Source organism: Ambystoma mexicanum, chromosome 10 (genome assembly GCF_040938575.1).
Source record: "Ambystoma mexicanum isolate Mex_15411 chromosome 10, UKY_AmexF1_1, whole genome shotgun sequence".
Lineage (NCBI taxonomy): Eukaryota > Metazoa > Chordata > Amphibia > Caudata > Ambystomatidae > Ambystoma > Ambystoma mexicanum.
The window spans coordinates 748754323-748774925 of NC_090932.1; the positions used below are offsets into that span (position 1 = coordinate 748754323).

Below are 20603 nucleotides of genomic sequence, written 5' to 3' on the forward strand. Positions count from 1 at the left end.
AACCACCACTTTATTTGAGGTGTATATTTGTTGTGTTTTACTATGAGAATTACCTGGTATTTATGGACTAAATCATACAGCTCCGATGCGGGGCTGGATGAAATGATGCTTTATGAAAGAAACTATGCCTAGGTCTCTCGTGACCCAGGAGTGGAGTTGGCAGAGTAGAGAACCGGCGGTTCTAAAATAAAGCATTGATTTAATTGGTTATTGAGTTGAAGAGAGAGCAGGAGGCAAGATGGGGGCCATGGCCTCGGGTGGCCATCCCGTCAGTATCCCGTCAATATAAAAGACTGGAAAAAACAGTGTATGCCGAGTCAGCCCCGCTAAACGGCGAGCCCTGGGCTGCGTGCTGTGACAGGGTCAGGGTCATGACACTTTCGGAAGGGTCTACTGAAACTGGGGAAGTAGGCTCCCTAAAACAAAAGTAAGAAGCAGACCTGCCCCAGATATGCAAAATGGGAATTATAGTGCCCACCATAAACTAAAAATATCCTTCTTGCGTCACAAATCTAAAAAATGCAACAGTTCCACTATCAGTCTCCCATTACCTCCCAATACAGTTGCTGGCCACAGTAGCCTTATTTATTTTAGAACCGAAACTCCCAACATCACCATGGGAACAGAAGCAAAGGGCCAGACCTGATTCAAGCAAAGGGGAAAACTGGAACACGACACCCAAGATGACTCAGAAGACTTCACTACATCACATCGGTGACCAGAAAACTCACCCTAGCTACAGAAAAACAACTTTCTAACAACACATAATACCAGAAAACCATTAGAGACTGTTGTTAAAACTGTGCTGAAAAAGGGAAAGGCTTAAAGTGTTTTTAAGAGCAATTCACCTGGGTCCTAGGCGCTGATTGGTGCAAAATGTCAAGTGCGCACTGCATCCAAATGGGAAGGGGAGGAATTCACAGAACCACCAGCCCCAACCTGTAAAAGCAGACAGTAGGGAAGGCAGAGCGTGGGTTGTATGGCTGAGGTCACAGGAGGAGCTGAAGATGGACCAAGAGACTAGGCAGAGAACAGTCGGCAGAACAGAGGGTTGGGAAGTTGGTGCCACAGCTTAGTAAAGGTGATGTATTTGTTTGAGTGAGCGGTACTAGTTGTTTGTAGTATGATGTGGTGTAGTACAGGAAGTAGGGAGGGAGCTGAATTGAAGGTGTGGTAGATTGACAGATAGAAAGTGGGTGGGAAATGGGATTTGGAGAGTGGAGAAGAAGGATTGAGATGAGTGAGTGTTTGGAGAGAGTGAGGCTAGTATTTATTTTATTTATTTATTGATATTTATAAGGCGCTTATACAAGACAGGGTTTCAAAGCGCCACAAGGCACAAGGGAATGGAACAAGGGAGCAAATAAGCAATGAAAAAGACCAAAAATAAAAGAGAAAAGAACAGCAAGCAATCCTACTAGGCCTTGTTACATTCAGAGCATGAAAGTGCAGTGAAAAGCAATGAGAAACATGGGTACGTGCTATTAGGGTCCCCTAGGGGAGGTAGTGCCAGAGGTGCCCGTTGGGGAGGCAACAGGTAAGTGCAAGGTCAGAGACATCCCAGGTGAAGAGGGAGGTCTACCGCTCAGACAGGTAAGGACAGGGCAGAGGTAAACCACCTGACAGGCAGGTGTGGGCCCAAAGGGCAGTGCTGGGGGGGTTCTGGGGGCAATTGGGCAGAAGGGTACTTCTAGGCGCTATCGGGCAGAAGAACAGGCCCCTATTCAGCTCTTGAGGGACCAGATCAATATACTCAGTGACAGAGGGATGGATAGCACAGGCGGGGGAGGGAAGGAGGAGAAAAGAAAGGTTTTTTAATTGTTTGCAAAACCTCAGGTGGTCCATTTCAAAATGAAGAGAGAAGGGAAGATATCTACCCCTAGCTCTCTACTAGGAAAAGCGTTTGATCAGCAGCGAGTTGGAGCCAGAAGATCAACGGGATCTGGAAGGAGAGTATTTAGTGAAGGTGAGTTGCAGGTAACACGGTCCCATGCCTCAGACAGCCATGTGGATGATGCAAAGTGTCTAGTAGAGAAGGATGTAGGAGTGGGGTGCAAGTAGAGGGGAGTAAGAGAGAATTGGAGGGGGGAATATAATTGAGAATAGATTCGAGAATAGCCGAAGGGTGAGCATGGAACCATATTCCTGTGTTTGAGGGTGGGCAGAGCAGTATTACTGGGGAGTGGGTGGTAGTATTAAGGCAGCTGGAGGAGTAACTTCAAAGGGTGGAGATGAGGACTAGAAGCGTGGAAGTCAATGGAGGTAAGTGTGGAGAGTAGCAGCAGTAAGAGTAATAGTAATGCTGCTGGAGAGTAGTAGTAGGGTAGAGGAGGCAGAGTCGTAGTTCAGAGAAGGGAGAGTAGTCATAGAGTGGAGATGGAAGGAAGAGTGGTATGAAAGAATGCATTAAGATCAGAGGGTGGAGGTACATGGTAGGAGAAAGAGAAACATCAGAGAGAAAAGGGAGTGCGATGGGGCAAGGAGAGAAGGTGGATGGAGTTGGATGGAGTCCTATAGAGGTGTTGAAGCTCTAACAGCACATACAGACTACATCCCTTTAGAACTAACCATCAGCAGTTTTGGGCCAGATAGTATGTCGCAGAGGGAGACTAGATAGCCAGTGTAGTAGTGAACCATCAGTAGTCAATGCCAGCTATTAGGCAGTAGGTATTACTGGTCGGTAACACTAGCAGGGTATTGAGCATTCCTGTGCAGAGAAGAAATCTCTCGGGAGATGAGCAAGTGTGGGATGGGCTTAGCATGATTTACCAATCCCCTTTTTCATCCTGTGCCCCTGATTGGTTGCCTAACACTAGTGCTACAAAGAAATGCTCACATTTTTTTATATAGTTGTAGTAAAAACCTTGTCATGGCAAATGAACCACAGACTCTTCAGGTAGATTGGTAAGCGTCTTTAATGGCAGTCAGCAAAGCAGCATACAGGCAATCCACAAGACAGGACACAAAGCCAACAATCAAACTGTATACTCGGAGCAACCACCCTTCCGGGATTACAGGGCTTGTATGCAGTAAGGTTCTTCTTTGGAAGGGATTGGATCATGAATTATACAGTGGTTACTGTTTGCAGTGTTTAAACATGCAATACAAGCTTCTCACCATAGGGCATGCAGACACTCAGTGCGCTTATCACAAAATGGAGAGTAAACATTTCCACATGCAGCAGACAGAGTAAGCTACAGTTTCCACAGTTCAGCAGTTTTGCATTTTGACTACATGTCACACACGGCACAGGCAGGGCTAGTCTGTGTTATGTTGCTAATTCTGTCGGCTGAAGCGGTCTTGCCTATTGGGGCAGTAATCTAAAACACGCTTGCTAGTGCGAAACAGGAACTATGTCAGAATGGAGTAATGTAGAAGTGAACTACATCTAGCAGTTCATCAGAAACACATTTCAGTTAAGAAATGTGCACACCGATATTTGCTAATGCAGTTATAGGCAGTTAGGTGCAGCTTAGAATGGCAGCCGAGGTGACAGTCCTTTCAAAAAGGAAAGTTGGAGGAGTGCATAAACAAATGATCAAATAAAATGTCTGTCACTGTATACCCCTCTTTAGAAACCTTGGGCCTAATCACGAGTTTGCTGGTAAAAAAAGCAAAATACTGGCATGCCGGTACTACCGTCTCTGTGTAGCGCTGCTGCCCGAATCTACAATAGCTTCCGAGTCAGCGTGAACGCTTATTCTGTCATGCCGGAAAAGGTAGCATCGGCATACTGGTAACGGCTTAAAAAACCATGATAGCGCATAGTCGATACCGTAGACACCGACACCAGCACTGACAATGCTGCAATCACGGGTACCGGTATTACCAGCACCAGAAACAACATTGCGCCGGAACGGGAAATGCACTGACAGCCATCTTTAAAATCACAATCCATTGCAATCCTCATTGTATTGGAGCGCAACTGCCAAACCTAGTGCACACCAACACTGAGGAGAATGACATCTACACGAGGCCCAGTCCATCACCCAAAACCCGCTTCAGCATGCAGAAGCTAAATATGCGGGCTGACACACTAGTGGAGCATACAGATGTGGTGTTTGGAGCTGATCTGCGGTGCCCAGCACAATTAAGGAAAAAGGCAATACGGGAGGAAGTGGCCACCAAAGTGTCCGCGGTGGGCACAACACCCCGGACCCTCAGAGACTGCCATAAGAGGTGGGACAACTTACGTCTATGGGTCCGTAACCTCCTCGCCGCAGTGCGCAGCCAGAGGAAGGCCACAGGAGGTGGGGAGCCATCCTCCATAAAACTACAGCCATGGGAGGAGACCTGCAACTCTGTCCTCCACATTGAGAGCATCGAGGGAGTTGGAGATGCGGGGACGGGAGCAGTGTCATCTGATGATGCCGGTGAGTCCCCGTAACTTAAATCCCAAAGTCGCATCACACACTATCCCCAATGCCAATGGTGAAGTCCAAATGAAAAGTCAGTGGCACCAGATCCCTGCTGCCTTGCCACCCACTGTCAGCCCCATTGCATGCAAGTATGTACCTGCCAGGAAGACAGGCAACAAACCCCACTGACACACCACACATGCCCCCTGCAATGCACACAAAAGTACCATCTGCATGCACAGATACACATCACAGTCCAACAGCTGCTGTCACCACCATGCCACCACATGGCCCAATCCACCTCATGGCAAGATGCACACATCAATGACACTACTTGCACACCTGTCACTCATTCCAACCATGTCCCTTCCTGTAGACTTAACATCAATGCAGCAATGTCCACAAGTGGAACACATCCATATCACAATCAAACTGGACATGTCACAGAGCCCCTCTGGCATGGCCACAACACCCACGCCACTACACACCAGTACCCTAGCCAAAAGACACAGCACACTCATGGCCCCACACTGCTTTGACCACACAATCATGTGAGTACCATGCCATAGCCTACACCGTGAGCATGACAATGCACATGGCTATGAATGTACTAGCATTGATGTATGTCAGATGGATTCACGCACATTACTAAAGACCTGCCTCACTGTCCCTCACAGGCACAACATCAGACAGCGAGGGTGAACTTGCCACCGCACCCATGTCCACTGCAGCACATCACCAGCGTACAAAATCAACCCCCACTAGCCAGGATCCAGGCACCACTGCAGTAAGACCAGGGCCTGCAGGAACGCATCCCTGCAAGTCTACACCACCTGCACCCAAGCTGGCCCTGAACACCTGTGGCGAAGCTGACTGAGCAGCCAAAACCATCTGCAACCAAGGTGGACAAGCAGCCGAAAACACCTGTGGCAAAGGCAGCACAACAGCCAAAAGCACCTACGGCAAAGGTGGCACATCACCAGGAAGAGCCTGATTCCCCAATCCGGAGCCTGTCAGATGATCCAGAATCCCCAGTCCGGAGCCTGCCGGATGATCCAGAATCCCCAGTCCAGAGCCTGCTGGATGATCTGGAATCCCCCACACACAGCCAGGCGCCCGCCCTGCAAGTAGAACGGATGGCACAGAAGCACACAGCACTGGTGAGGCCACTGGGCCCGACACACAGAGAGTTGTAGCACATGATGAAGAAGCTGTGTTCACTCCCCAGGCCCTCAGAACTCACCTCCCTTGCTACTGCCAGGACTGCACCACATAAGAGATCTTGAGGGCCACCTCAGTAGAACGGAGCAGCGTCAACAGGCTATGCATGCCTTGGTCAGCCAATACCTCACCGAGGCACAGCTGACACGCCAGACAATGCAGGACACCTCCCGCAACACTGTACATATGCACGGCAGGGCAACAGAGGGCGTGTACCAACTGGCAAGGCATGTGCATGAGGGGAATGAAGTCATGTCATCTATGGCAGAGTCCATAAACATGCTGGTGACTGCAATATCTGAACAATGTTACATCACAACCCCACTTGGCCCATCAACTAGTGCTACACCAAACAGCTCCACCCAAAGAAGCCATGTGCATCAGTAACAGCAACTGAATCGCCCACAAGGGGCTCACCCCCATCCTCAAAAAAGGGGCCGCAAATAGGCCATATAACCAGTGCATGTGTGGAATGAGTAGTTGGGAAATGGATGTGGAGGATATGGGGAGGGGGCAGCGGGCGTGTGGGTTTTGGTTGGAGGTGTGGGGCTGTTGGGTGTGGGGGTGCTAGGGGAGGGGGTGGTGTACATTTAGGGGGATAGAAGTCCACGTTCTTGAAAAGATAATCTGCACATAGTTCTTCATCATTCAATACACCTGGTGCAGCAAAAAATAACATGGCTGGACATTGCTTCTTGAGTGTGTGTCAATTTCAGTACGTTCAGCTTTGAATCGGGGCCACAGATCAAACTGAGTCTGCTCAGGGGTGGGGCATAAGCAGAGGATGGCAACTGTCACTGTGGTGCATTCAGGGTCCCATTCAGGATAGCAGCATTGTAAGAGTCTAGAATATCTTTGAGATATTCCCTCATTTGGCGTACCCCTTGGATGACTTTGTATAGGTGACCATAACCGAACTTGTGCTTCGGCACTTGTAAATTGGCATGTTTTGTTTTTAGTGTCTTAACTTGGATATGTAGCTTTCCCTGAGTATCTTTGATTGCTCCCATTTTGGATTCTGACTGCCTCTTGCTGATTTCAGAGTACCAATCTAGATAACTATACTCCCGTTGCTGGTGTACCTGTGTGACTTTCCCTTCTAGGGCCTTTCAAAAAGGGACACAATCTTATCTAAATCAAATGTGCCTCCCTGAGAGAATTGTCTCAGTGAATCTTCTCGAGTATTTTAGTGCCATTTGTCCATGTTATACATTCTGGGCGAGTAGTGAGTGTACATGAATTGGGCTGAACTTCCTTTAGGAGGAAGCCGCACTTCTCTTGACTGACTAGAATACATGCTCACCAGGGGAGTTAAGGTATGGCTTATTGTGGAACCAGATCCATGCCGACATCCGTCAGCATCAAGCACTGTTGCTCTGGGCTGGTGGAATAGGTCCGGCTCATACTGACTGTTTTGTAGCGTGAATATCTGGATGTTCGGGCAGAGTCAACTGAGCTCTATTCCTCCCCCTTTAGAAAAATTTCAGAAGCATACACCAGTTTGCCCAAATCTATATCCCAGTAACTGTGCTTGATGCTGTGGCAATCTGTCAATGTGTGCACCCCCAGTGCACTACAAAGAGTAAACAGTTGTCTAGCTTCAAGAGACGGGGGTCGAGAAGTGTGAGGACAAGACAAACACAAAATAAAGTAAATCCGTTTACAGTTCCCATACTAGGATAGAGAGAGAGAAAGAATGTTTTTTCCATGGCTGGGTTGCACATATATGGTTTGCGTGATCAGACAAGAGGCCAGGGCTCACATCCAGTATTTTTCTTCACATTCATACAAGATTCACATACTCAAATCGGTTAAGTATTTCAATCAGGCGATACACCCTGGTCTCAGCCTAGTATGCTGCGCACAGCTGAAATGCTTATTTTATTATATCTATAGGTTCAATATTCTCAGTGATATAGCACTCATATCACACCCCTTCTCGAATACCCCAGGTCACGATGGACAAGGAATCAGGCTGGTTGGTAAAGGTAATATTTATTTATTTACTTAAAATTCAAATAAAACATATACTTCTAATAGGGAGCAGCAATCACTAATGTGGTGATAATAACAGATAGGAAGGTATGCAATGCACTTAAATTCACTCTTTAGCAACACAGATGGAAAACACCAGAGAAAAGAACACTTTTGGCTTGTTTGGAAAGATAGCACTTGAGTTAGGATTTCCACCTACAATATTCCTCAACCCACAAATAAACAATTCTAGATAGGTATAAGGAAGCAGCAGGTAATCAGGAATAAGGAATGGAAAGCAGAATTCGAATCCACCTTCCCTCCCCAAACAAGAGATAAAAATGGATTTGAAATCTTACACTTTAAAATGACCCTCAGAAATGGCTGTGTAAAACAATGAAGGTGTGCAAAAATCCTTAAATCAGTATAAATCTCTATGAGAGCAACATTGGAAAGATACTAACAATCATGAGTTATAGTTTGAGCAAAAGTAAGCACTTTGAATCTGAATGGAAGGTTTCCCACCTAAAATTAACCAAACGGTTTTTAAGAAAACGGGTGAAATACACTGATAGCTATAGGTCTTAGATATAATCCAGAGTTGAAATGAAGTCTCTAGCTATTAAACTGAGGAAGATAGGCAATGTTGAATGAGAGGTGTTTTTTGAAAATCGGGTAGTGAAAACAGAAAAGAAACTCAGTTTGGACAAGAAAATATTTACTATAATTTTACTCTATGCTAGAGCATTCCGGCCGGAATACCAAGGAGGGACTCAGGAAGCTCTAGAGTTGATTAATGACATCAATACCAAATCCCCCCAGTGGAACCAGTCGGATCACTCGAAGTAGGATTGATAATTTACGATTTACACAATATAAAAATGACTAAAGAAATGGCACTTAGCAAGGTAATCAAGAACAGGATTGCAATAAGGATTCTGACAATGTTACAAGTTATTAAGGTAAGGATATGATGGTTGAGAGATTGGGATGAGACAAGGCAAGGCAAGGTATGCTATGGTTTTCTATGGCTCCTATTAATACTTACAGTCCACTTTAATTTAGGATTTTATTTTGGACCATCAAGGGTTCTGGTCACCACATGGATTGTGTCTAACCAAGGACAGATGAGCAAACCGGGCGAGACAGGATCATCTAGGCCATTCTGGTAACCAGACTGCACTGGACTGACCCTTCTGGTTACTGGAGACTGGAGATCAGTGGGATGGCGAGTTTGATGGCATGCATCTAGCAGTAGCAAGCCAGACTGGATCAGGATTCTTCCCATGGGTTTTTGGGATTTTTTTTTTAGAATTTGAGGCCCAGCTGAAAAGGGGTTCAGCAATGCATAGGCCTTGGCTTTGCAATGAAATCTGGAATGAGGATCAAGTAGGATGAAGAAATCAGGAACAGGACACCACACAGGAAATCAGGAAGAAAGACAGGAATCAGTGTGTGCCTGTGCACTGTCTGGTTCCCTTATTTATCATGCCAGATGACATCACTACAGTATATGGCAGGGGCAGGCTTACTACCCACACCCCTAACGCTAGGATTGGGCAAGAGCATAGTTTCCACCTTGCTCTTCGCTGATTGGATCACAGAAAAGGATGTCATGTTTATGGGATGATTTTTACAATGACTAGAAACCTCCCTTAGCTACTGGAAACAAAATCTAATTTTCCCATAAATACATATTTATACAGTTATAACCTCTGAGAAAATCAGATACATAGGTTTCATATTTTGTGGGTCATATTTCAATCCAAACCCCAAGTCTGTAGGACCAGGTTTTGCCTTTCTGCTACATTTTGGCAATTTTAACCATTAAATATTGTGCCTAAAATTTCGCAACTTTGTACACAGATGCACATTTACCCCTGGGATGCGTGTACAAAATATTAGGTTCGTAATATCAATACTTTCCCCGCAATCTGTTATTATTTACAACTTCTGTTTCTTATGTAGTAATGAGTTCTACAAAGTTTTCACAGAAAGAGCATAAAATTAGATTTATAACTACACACATTTAATATTTTTCCTCATTCTTGCTGCAAAGTTAAATGTCTTGAAGTTCAGTTAAAAAATAGGCTTTTTAAAACCAAAAGGAAGTCTATTGTCACTTAATCAGTTTTTTGTTTGTTTTCCCCAACTGCAAGCAAATATCAATTCCTTTGAAGCAGGATGAGGCGCCTCTCTTTTGATTGAAGTTTACTGTCCCTAACACTTGACAGGTGAGAGTCTCAGCCTGCTATTGTGTCACCCTGGAGCAAAGATGAATGTCTGATGACAACTTGGGAAGTCCCTTTGTCCTGGGTATTCAAAGCCACCAAGCTAGCAATTAGCCTTTCCTGTGCCAGAGGTCTATGAGGTGTCGACCTTTCTCAGTGCTAGCTACTGGCAGAGCAGGGTTTTTTTTACTATAGTTTGCCAACTCAGCGTGGGTTTTATCTTTGATTTTCTTCTTTTAAATCTTGAATTTAAACCTATAGAATTAAAACAGTTAGTTTATAGGTTTATTTTTAACAGTAACAAATCCTTTTACATTTCTAAGTAATCAGGCCTTTATACAACAATGTCCTTTTAAATAGGTGATTTTCCCCCTTTAGTCAGGAAAAATGCCATTTTACTATTTCTTTCAATCTGGTTTTTGTCTCTAGCAAATATACATTTTGTGCAGCTGCAGCTATAGTTCTTGTCTTGAGTGCTGATATTGTTTTGCAGCAGGGATATAGTTAACAGGCATCTATTTTGAGTCTTTCTCTGGACAGCTGATTATTGATACTGTTGCAAAGAAAATAGATGTGTTTCCCCGTGTAAAATGAAAACAAAGCCTGGGGTTGATTTTTCAAGGATACATTTGACAGGAGCTGTGATTCAAATGAGGCCCGGTTCCTCTGAAACACAATGAATGATCCTAGGCATTGCAGAGCCTTTTTAATCACAGTGGTTCATGAGAAATTGATGAATTTAGCGCCAAGCAGCACTTTTAAGGTTGAGAAAGTGTCATTTGAAAGAGACATTTTGGGTTTTCCAGTAAAATAATGCTGCCTCTTTTACTTCACTCCATGTTAAATGTTGCAGAGCACACTGGCACATTCCTGCAGTGAGTACTCTGTTCCACCCCACCTGAAATGTGTGTGGCAGCGGTGCAGCCATTTCCTGGTTGTTATAAAACGCAGTTTAAAGATCTCGGAACGCACAGGAGTCAGCCCGCCCATTTTGTGCTGTTTCTTGCACCAATGCAGTAAAGTGATGTAGCATAGCACAGCTTAGTCGGTCAAAATATCCAACAATACCCTCTCTTGCACTGCTCTACTCTAACCAACATTATTTTTCATTCATTCTGATTCAGTGTTGTGCATGAGCGCACTGCTCAGAAGTTAGAGTTACTTATTATTTTTGTGGGTAGCCGCTTCCTGATTTCTTTATCCAGACTGACAAAAAAGCCGGCAGGGTACCTTCCCTCCTTTTTTCCAGACAGTTTCTAGGATCCACTTTCCCATTTAACAGAGACACCACTTAACACAACCCGTTACCAGATACACAAAACCAGCCCATAAACATGACAGACAGCAATGCAATTAACTGCGCTCACTGACACACTTTTTTTCTGTCAGCTCTGCTTCTGCGTCTGCTCTGCCTATTTCCCCTGACTCCCTGGGCGTGCCTTCCAGCAGTCCCTTTCTGGATGAAATCGTGTTACTGCAGGCCCTTGGGCACCACTGACTCATGTCCGGTGAACCTTTTAGTTTTTGCCGTAGGGCAGCAGGAGTCTAACATAGCAGACACCAAGCTGTTGAACCACAGACTCTTCAGGTCGATTGGTGTGTACTGTACATCAGTATTTGCATTCCAAATCTGAGCAATGACAGGATTGTAATTATTAATGAACTGGCAAAAACACAGCCCATTGACCTGTTCTTGGGTGGATGGCCCCTGGGAGAGTCTCAACTAAGTCTTTAGCTCACTGTCACTTTCACAGAGAAGAAATATCCGTGCATATCAGTCTTTGTCCTGCACAGGGGCCGTCCAGCACCGAAATGCTAGGCAATTCTCCTCTGAACAAGAGTACCAACAGCAACCCCATACACAAACACAGACTGATATGTGTTTGGACATTTCTCCTCTGTGAAAAGCATAGTGAGCTAAAGCATGGTTGAGTGGCCCGTGTTCATACTGGTGGAGGGTTTCCCAGACCTCTTTATGCATGTTTTCAATTTTTATTGAAAAGTACCCTGTGTATAAAAAGGGAAATATTTGAATATGAATTATGTTCTTTTAAAAATGTATTTTTTAGCACAATTATAGTTGAAGTAAAATAAAATGCATAGGTGAGTTAGGAGCCCCGCCATTTGTACCTTATTTACAAGTAAGGACAAAGCAATTGGAAAACATTTCTTTAATACTTGTAAGTGGAACCTTGTGAGAGCAGTGGTACTGTGTTGGCACTACATGTCATCTGATCATCTGATAGCAGTGTTTATAAAATAGTGTAGCTTTACATATAGACAAACATGCAACATTTAAACTATTTTTAATAACATTGGAATAAAACACTGCGTATGTGTATGAACAGGGATGGCTATATGTAAAAGCATCTCAGTAAAACACTGACATGTATGAGCAGCACCAACATTTTTCTAATTCTGTAAAGATAAGAAGAATGCACTTTCAAAACATTTTTATGGTACAAATAAATGCCACTTGATGTAAGCAGGTGGACAATAGTGGCAATATATGCCATCAGATAGTAATGATTAATATAGGTGACACACGCAACACTGCAAATAAACCTATAAATATGTAAATATTTACTGACACTTGCTTTCTCATCAGCAACACACTCAGCATGTGCACAGCATGAGTTATGTAATCAGAATAAGAAAAGTGTACAAAATGCTGGCTTTTATACTTTCCAAAATCGATAAAGATGATGATAGTAAGCAAGGTACTGAAATGGGAAGCACATTTTCACTGCAACCTATCAAAGGCAAGTACACAATTACAACGGTAACACCAACCAATTGCAAACACTGAAACACATACAAAACATGTTTTTCCATCCATGTTTTTATAGCCACGGCTATTCAACCTGAGAGTATAAGCACTCTCTATTAGCCACAGATACACATACATTGTTTACTAACTCAAAAACAGACATTGCCAACCTTTAAAAGTTCAAATTAGGCAAGGGCAGAGGTGAGGCCATGAAATCAGAAATATGTGTACAATTGTGTGGTCTAGCATCCAGAAAAGAATATCATTATTACACAGAAATGCATGGCTTAATACTCACAGCTATTCACATAGCCACATGTACAACAGCAACCAATCAACTGACGTGATACATTAACGCACCTACGAACGCCTTGCTGCATGCTGCATACCAACACTCGATGAGGATATTTGTTTCATAGCTGTACCTAGCTGGAAAGAACAGCAACATAGAAATGATTTCCTACGCTCCCAAGCCCTCACCAAGTGTCCCAGTATCTCTGCCAGCTCCCCCGACGCCCCTGATGGCCTCCTCACCTCCTCTTCCCTCTCCCATTCCCCATATAACACTCATTGGCACTCATTTGGAGGTTGGAGGTAACCATGCCGCTTTTAGTGGCAACTTGTGTCAACTTCGCGAACATCACAGGAATATCCTTGAACATCACAGATGAAAAAACACCAGATTTTTGGCTTTTTATGGCCATATGCCATCCAATCCTTATCACTGCTCACCTTCCCAGAGATTGTTTCATTTGTTTGACAAGTGCAATATTGCGATTTTTTTATACGGTTTTACTGCGATGTCTGTGGACTACGGGCATATATCGTGAATCCAACCTGGCATCCATTTGAAAAGTTCTGAGGCACCTCATGTCTTTATTTGACCAATCAGCTGGTGCGTATGTTGTCTGCGAACATTATGCAACTCTGTGACTGTCCAGAGGTGTCCGCTGACACCAAATCAGGAAGTGACTCATTGGACCCAGCCACAGATATCAATACTTTTTTATACTTACATTTTGAGCATTTAAAAGAAATCTACTCGACATTGTAACACCAAAATTGCAAAAGCACACTTTCAGGACCAGTCCGCCACTTCTAACGCAAGTTTGGTGCAAATCCGTCCAGTGCTTTGGGCTGTAGGCAAGAACAACTTTTTGTTCCTATTATTATCCATTCGGATTTCAAAACATCTGGCCTAGATATGTCAGTGAACAAAAACATGTGGCCTTGATATGTGATGCCATCAGTGATGTCATCAATTTCATTTGTGATGTCATCTTTAATGTCCTGGGTTTTAGTCTTAGCAGTGCACGGTGGTGGCACCAGTTATGTTTGCTTAGCTTACCATAACTGGCAAATTTCTTTTATTTTTTTATTTTACTTGTAACCATAACGTCCAGTTAACAACGTTTTTTCACTTAGTTTCATAGGTTTTTATTAGTCCAACTTAACCATAACGTCCCTTTAACAAAGTTTTGTCACTGAATTTCATAGGCTTTTATCAGTGCACCCTAATTTGCTACAACTTCCTAATATTATACTCACCACCAATATAGCCGCATTTTCAGCCAATCTAGAATGTTTCAAGTGAAAACAGTGCCATTCCCCACCTTTTAGCAACATTCTTAACACTTCTATCAACTTTCTACTACTTTGTACATAGTTTTCTTTGTTGACAGACATCCGCGAACGTCTGTGATCAGTGCAGACTTTCCAGGCAGTGTCACGTGACCACGGACATGCACTGTGATGACTTGTTCGCGAACAGGACATTTCAAAATTGCATTTTTATCTGATCTAGGAAGGTTCAAGCTGGAAGTTTACCCTTGCCCAGCTCCTATACCTATTCTTACTCATTTTTCATCTGCAATCCAGGATAAAGCACCTGCTTGGAAGAGTATTAGTACATCTGCTATTTAACTTAACAAATGGCATCAGCCATGGCCATCCCTCCTTCCCAGGAGCCACCACCAACAACACTACCACCACCAGCTGGAGGGCCTGCACAAGGGAAAAAGCGCAATGATGCAGAGGAGGTTCAAGAGGACCAGGAAAATGAGATAGAGGAAATGCCTACCTCTAGCACCCAGAGAGAAGGGTGTGGTGGTTCTTTAAGACCGTACGAGGGGTACCAAATGCTTGGGCTACCCATGTTGAATGCATTGATTGTGAAATCATACTAAGTCATGGACAGCATGAGAAGTACTTTTTTGGTATCATGCCCATCCACCACCACACCCCCTCATACCTCCCAGGTACTCTGAGAATGGCTCTTCCTTTCTCAAGAAGTAGTAGGATATCTTCCCACCAGCTACCTTGCAAGCCATAAAAGAGGCTGTTGATCCATATATTTCCAAGACAACGGTACTCTGTAAATACTGCAACACACCTCTCTGCCGAGGGGAGCAGTTTTGAAGTACTTTCGAGGCTGTAATCAATCGAGCATGAGAAACACTGGTCCTTACCTTAGATTTAAAGCATGCCCAACATCTTCCCCTGTCCACCTGCCCCTCCATATCTGTGGTTGGTGCCCCTTTCCGTCATTTCCCTCTCCTACCCTACTTCCTGGCCTTTCCTGTAAAAATAAAAAACAATTAAAAATACAGCATCAAAAAACACCCAAAAAAGTTTCCTTTTGGACACACTGTTCACATTGAAAAAAAAGAACTAAAACATGTATCTTATAGATTCTATCAGCTTTACATTTCTCAATAAAGTAGTTAGAATCAATAAGATTCTCCAACATTTCCATTAGAATTTTGTACTATGCTAATCGCAGTAATGGATAATTGTATACCAGAGAAATCAAAAAAGGACAGAAACAATTTTCTGTCAAAAATACTTTTCTGTAGTATACAATAAGCCTGGACCTTTATGACTATACATGGTCTCTGCAGTCCACTTTCCGGGCCGAGCATCATTAAAAGACCTGGATGGCACATGCACACCACACAGGACAGCCTTTCTACTCTTTATCCTTTAATCTTTGTAACCCTCCCTCATTGTCTGCTTTCAAACAGTCACACATCCATCCACCAATCCCTTCTAAAAACTCTACACGTAACCCTATCTACATATTAAACTTCCACACACCAACTGCCACTTAACAATATTCTAGAAATCTTGTGTACCTGCATTTCCCTTTCTTATGCAAAATAATTTTACACAGTGCTGCTATAAATGCACATATTCAGAATAGAAGTGGGAGTAGGGATACACAAGTGCTGATGGCAACCAGGAATAGAAGTGCCAAGGGATGGCAAAGTGTGACGCCGCTGGGTGGGGTGAACAGCCAACAGGCGGTACGCCTGCAAGGGCAGTGCTGAAAGGGCGGGGGGTACTGGTTTCAACTAGGTATATGGTGTGGAACCTGTGAGGTTTAGGAGGGACCAGGTCACCAGTCTCTTTGGCAGTGTTATAAGTTAGCAGGGAAGGGACAAATGGAAAGACAAAGCGTTTTTGAGAAATGTCCAGAAATTAAGGAAATCCGGCTCAAGTCTGAGAGGAGCAGAAAGGCTGTTCCAAAGGGAGTCACCAGCTGAAGAGAGAAACCTGCCTCCGACTCTCTGTTTGGAGAACTGTTTGACAATCAGAGAATTGGAGGAGTGGAGTGCTCTAGCAGTGGAGTATTTATGGAGAGAAAGAGGGTCTTCAATTTCATCCTTGTAGCCATCAGGAGCCAGTGTAGAGATTTAAGGGCTCCATAGATACAATCTCTAGGATTGAGGCCAATTTTGGATTGGCTGAAGAGGGCATAGGGAACAAAGGCTGAGGAAGAAACTATTGCAGTAGTCCAGCCTAGACAGGACCAGGGCTGTACAGATGTTGAGCTTCTGGGCGGAGGTGTGGAAAAGTAGAATACCTGTAAGGAGGTGAAACTAAAAGTGGGCCTTCTTGACAATGTCCAAGATGTAAGGAGTGAAGGAGAAAGAGGAGTCAAGGATGACTCCAAGGTTTTTGGCCTCACAGGATGGTGAGGTTAGAGGGCCCAAGGAGTGTGGCAAAAGGGTAGGATGGAAACAGAGCACAGGTGTCCCAATAAGAAGTATCACCATCTTACTGGCATCGGGACAGAGAGCGTTAGCCACACACAATGCCTGGATGGCGGTCATACAATCAGGGATAAATGACCGGGAGCATGAAGTAGTAAAGGGAGGTTTCAAGGAAAGCTGTGTGTCATCAACATAACACTGAAAATGAGGCGAGAAGGAGGAGATCAGATAAGCTAGAGGGACGAGATAGATATTGAAGAGCCAGGGCAATAGGATAAAACCCTATGGGACGCTGCTGGTAGAGAGAGAGGTGGTGGAGGAGAAATGGGCCAGTTGTTGCTGGAAAGGGCGTTTAGTGAGGAAACAGTTCAGCCAGTCCAGTGCCCGGGCCATGATGCCAAAGGTAGCCGTTTAATAAGGATAGAATGGTTGACCATGCCAACGGCGGAGGAGCGATCGAGGAGCACTATCCTCAATTGTCCTACAGTTGTATTATATCACTCTACCATATTACAAATATGGTATCCTCCCCCTATAGTACCTATAATAACTATACACAAATTATTATAGTGTATGTGGCCAGTGGCCAGATTCTTGGGGGCATGGCCGTAGAATCTGGCCACTGGCCACAACCCCCACAATCAAATTAAACCATATAACACGTATGTACAATACACCTTCAAATACCAATACTCATCCAGACCACCTGCAACCCCCAATCCCAATAACATCTGTGGAAAGAAAAATTAACGATACACACAGCAGCACCTGCACAGCTTTTTTTCACCTATATCACTAGCTCTATATCAACTTGATTCCAGTCCCCCACCCTTTCCAAGTCCTCTTTCATCCACAAAATAACCCCAAATATATTTTCCAGACTTCTTTTCCTCACTGTGCTATCCGCCGACAAAGGCCATGATCCACCCATCCAATATGGCAACCGTTCTAAAATTATGACGCACCTCTTTCAAACATCCAATCAGCATGCGCCTCTCTGTGACCATTCGAGGAACTGTGCCAAAGTTGTAAGATGCCCAAAAAGTACACTTTCTATAAGTTAAGCAACCAATGATATTATTGCCATTCATTATATAAACATTTCTCACAAGCAAATATCACCATTTCTTATTTTGACAGAAATAGCAAACACAGTTCAGCAGCTAGAAGAAAACTTTCCCAAAGAAGAAATGAGTGAAGATGAAATCTCTGATGGTAAACTAGAATATATCTTTCAATGTAAAGAAAAAAATCTAATTTATGGAGAGCTAATTGAAATCATTTCTTCTTTCCCTATAATACATAGTTTACATGGAAAAACGACACCACAATTAATTATTCAGAATCCCAAAAATCATTAATACAACCTCAACCCCAACTATACAGAATGAAATAATTATCTTGTCTTCAAAATTGGATGAAATTATCAATGACTTTAAATAAATTTTAAATTATGTTAAAAATCATGTTATTATAAATGTTGATTATCACTCTCCTAATTGTACCTGTCCCCCTTCCCTCAGCAATCACCCTAATCAAAATCACAAAACTTAAAATAAAGACACTTTGGTGAAACCTATCTCCCTCCCTAATGTTTTTATTGAAATTCCAAACTCTCCCAGTTCTATTTCCCATTCTAATACCCCATCCTTTTCATCACACACTATGTTCAACTTTATCTTACTAAATACTCTCCGTCTAGACCACTACGTTCCTCTGGCACCAACTCTTGGTGTGTAAAGTGTTTTGCTAAACAGAAGGTAGGTGGCAGGACTTTCTTGAATTTCTGGAAGCTCTTCAAGACTTTCCTCGTTACCTCCTCCTTCCCTTCTTCTTTTCTCTGCTATTCCCATAGTTGCTGTGATTGGTGTCCGGGGCCTTATGGATCCTTGGTGCTCCTCACCTCCCACACCCAATCAGCCCAGCTTCTGTCTACCCTCATGCAGGGTTCCAAGTAATGTCCCCTCAAAAATATCCCCATGCAAAGAAATTGCTGAAAAATTGCCATTTTTTGTGGAGACATTATTACGTGGAACATGCGGGGGACACCCGTGCAACCCCCAAATCTTTTTTTTTTATGAGGAGCAGGGAACCCCCCCCGCAACCCCTGCTACCCCTGTCTCTATAAATATATGGTCACCTATGTAATGTCGCCATGACCTTTTCCCGGCGACATTATATACAGCGACCATATATATAGGGATATTATTACCTGATACCCTCAGCCTGGGCTGCCAAGATTCAATGCATTGAGTGCATGGTCGTACTCAGTCGCAGACAACCCAGGCTGTACACTTTTCGGACACCTTCATGCGATACCACACTTGCTCCAATCACCCGGGTACTCTGAGAAAGGCTGTTCCTTTCTCAGGGAGAAGTAGGTTTATTCCTCTACCCCATCTTCCTCAACCACTCCTGCCACCACACAGGGTACTCCTGTGGGGCAGAGGATCCCACCGGATGCCTCGCAGGCCATACAGAACTCTGTTGACCCTTACTTTCGAGGGTCACAATACTCTGTTAGTACTTCGACACAACGCTCTGAGTGCTTTTGAGGCTGCGGTCAAGAAGCACAAGAAACAAGGCCACCGACCTTAGATTTAAGGCATGCCCAACATCTTCCCCTGTCCACCTACCCTTCTATATCTGTGGTTGGTGCCCCTTCCCTGCCTTACTTCCCCCACCTTACCTCCTCGCCTCGACTAAATTGATTAATTTCAGAAGAATTATCTTCACAGCGGGAAACAGTTCGATTAGACTTCTGGACATATTCTTCATAGCAAACTACAAAGATGGTGCTGTCAAATAGCCCAAACTGTTGCCTCCACTATGTAGAATAATATCTGGACATTTAAAGGGAGCCATACTTTCAAAGAATGGTAATAGAGTTACCCAGTTTAAGCCACAATCTGCATACCACTAAACTACCACTTTGCCCAATCCAATAGTAGCAGATAAGCCATGAGATTCTGTGTAAACCCTTTTAATGGATGGATCCAAGAATGTCCCACCATCCACACATTCTGCTTCTTCATAGCCATCTTTACTACACACAACCAAGAAAACACTACCTACCTTGTACTCCTTTAAACTTCAACTCCTCCTAAAGACCTGATTGGCTAGTCCCCCAATATCCTCTTTCCATGCCAAACATCCTTAAAAATCCAAGATGGCAACTGTGGGTCTGTGGACTACCACAGTGTGCTCCGTTGCTGTTGGACAGGGTAGCCCCTCTACCTACATTGGCCACAACCACCACAATACAATTAAAGCATATAACAAACACATAAAATACACCTTCAAATAACAAGACTTACCCTGAACCGCCCTGCTCCCAATGTAGTCCGCGTACAGTAAAGATGACTGTGGACTCAGCGGCACCTGCAACACTTTTATTCACCTATAAAAACAGCGCCTATCATTTTTTTTTCCACTCCCCCACTCTCTCCAGACCCTCTTTGTTTGGTCACAAACTAATCCTAAATATATTTTTCTAGATGTTTTGCTCACCGCAGTGTCTGCGGTCAGCCGTGATATCCGCAGATCCAACAGCGCAACTTCCAAATTTGTGACGCACCTCGCGTTATTCAACATCCAATCAGCATGCATTTTTGATGTCCGCAGACATCGAGCTGCCCCCTGATTGGCCCAGGGGTGTCTGCGAACTGTCAATCAGGAAATGGGTTTGCAGACCGAACACAGATATCACACATTTTGTTATACCTATTTTTGGGCCATTTAAAAAAAAAGAACTTCTAGATAGATCCACACCAAATTTACAAAAGCATGCTTTCAGGACTAGGCCGCCACTCATGGTGCATGTTTGGTGAAAATCCGTCCAGCGGTTTGGGTTGTAGGCGCGAGCAAAAAAATCTTTCCATTGTGTCTATGAGGATTGTAAAAATGTTGTGACCCCTCTATAACTTTGCCCCCTCTTGACAAAGCCACACCAAACTTCACAGGACCATTCTGAGGGGGGTCATAAACATTTTTTTGAAAATTTTGCGAATTCCAGTGGGGACGAATTTATAAGCCGCACAAAAAGTCCTCTTTC

The 20603-nt window shown here is 43.9% G+C and overlaps 1 protein-coding gene across 2 annotated transcripts in view; it reads right to left on the reverse strand.

Moving 5' to 3' along the window:
• LOC138491713 (cysteinyl leukotriene receptor 2-like) overlaps positions 1-20603 on the reverse strand; it is a 108282-nt gene that overhangs the window by 47000 nt on the left and 40679 nt on the right. The window contains exon 2 of one of the 2 annotated variants that reach the window (XM_069618394.1): positions 15023-15132. The exons of the other annotated variant lie outside the window; for it this stretch is intronic. The gene's annotated coding sequence lies outside the window, so the exon portion shown is untranslated. The remainder of the gene's footprint in view (positions 1-15022; positions 15133-20603) is intronic. 2 annotated transcript variants of the gene reach the window in all.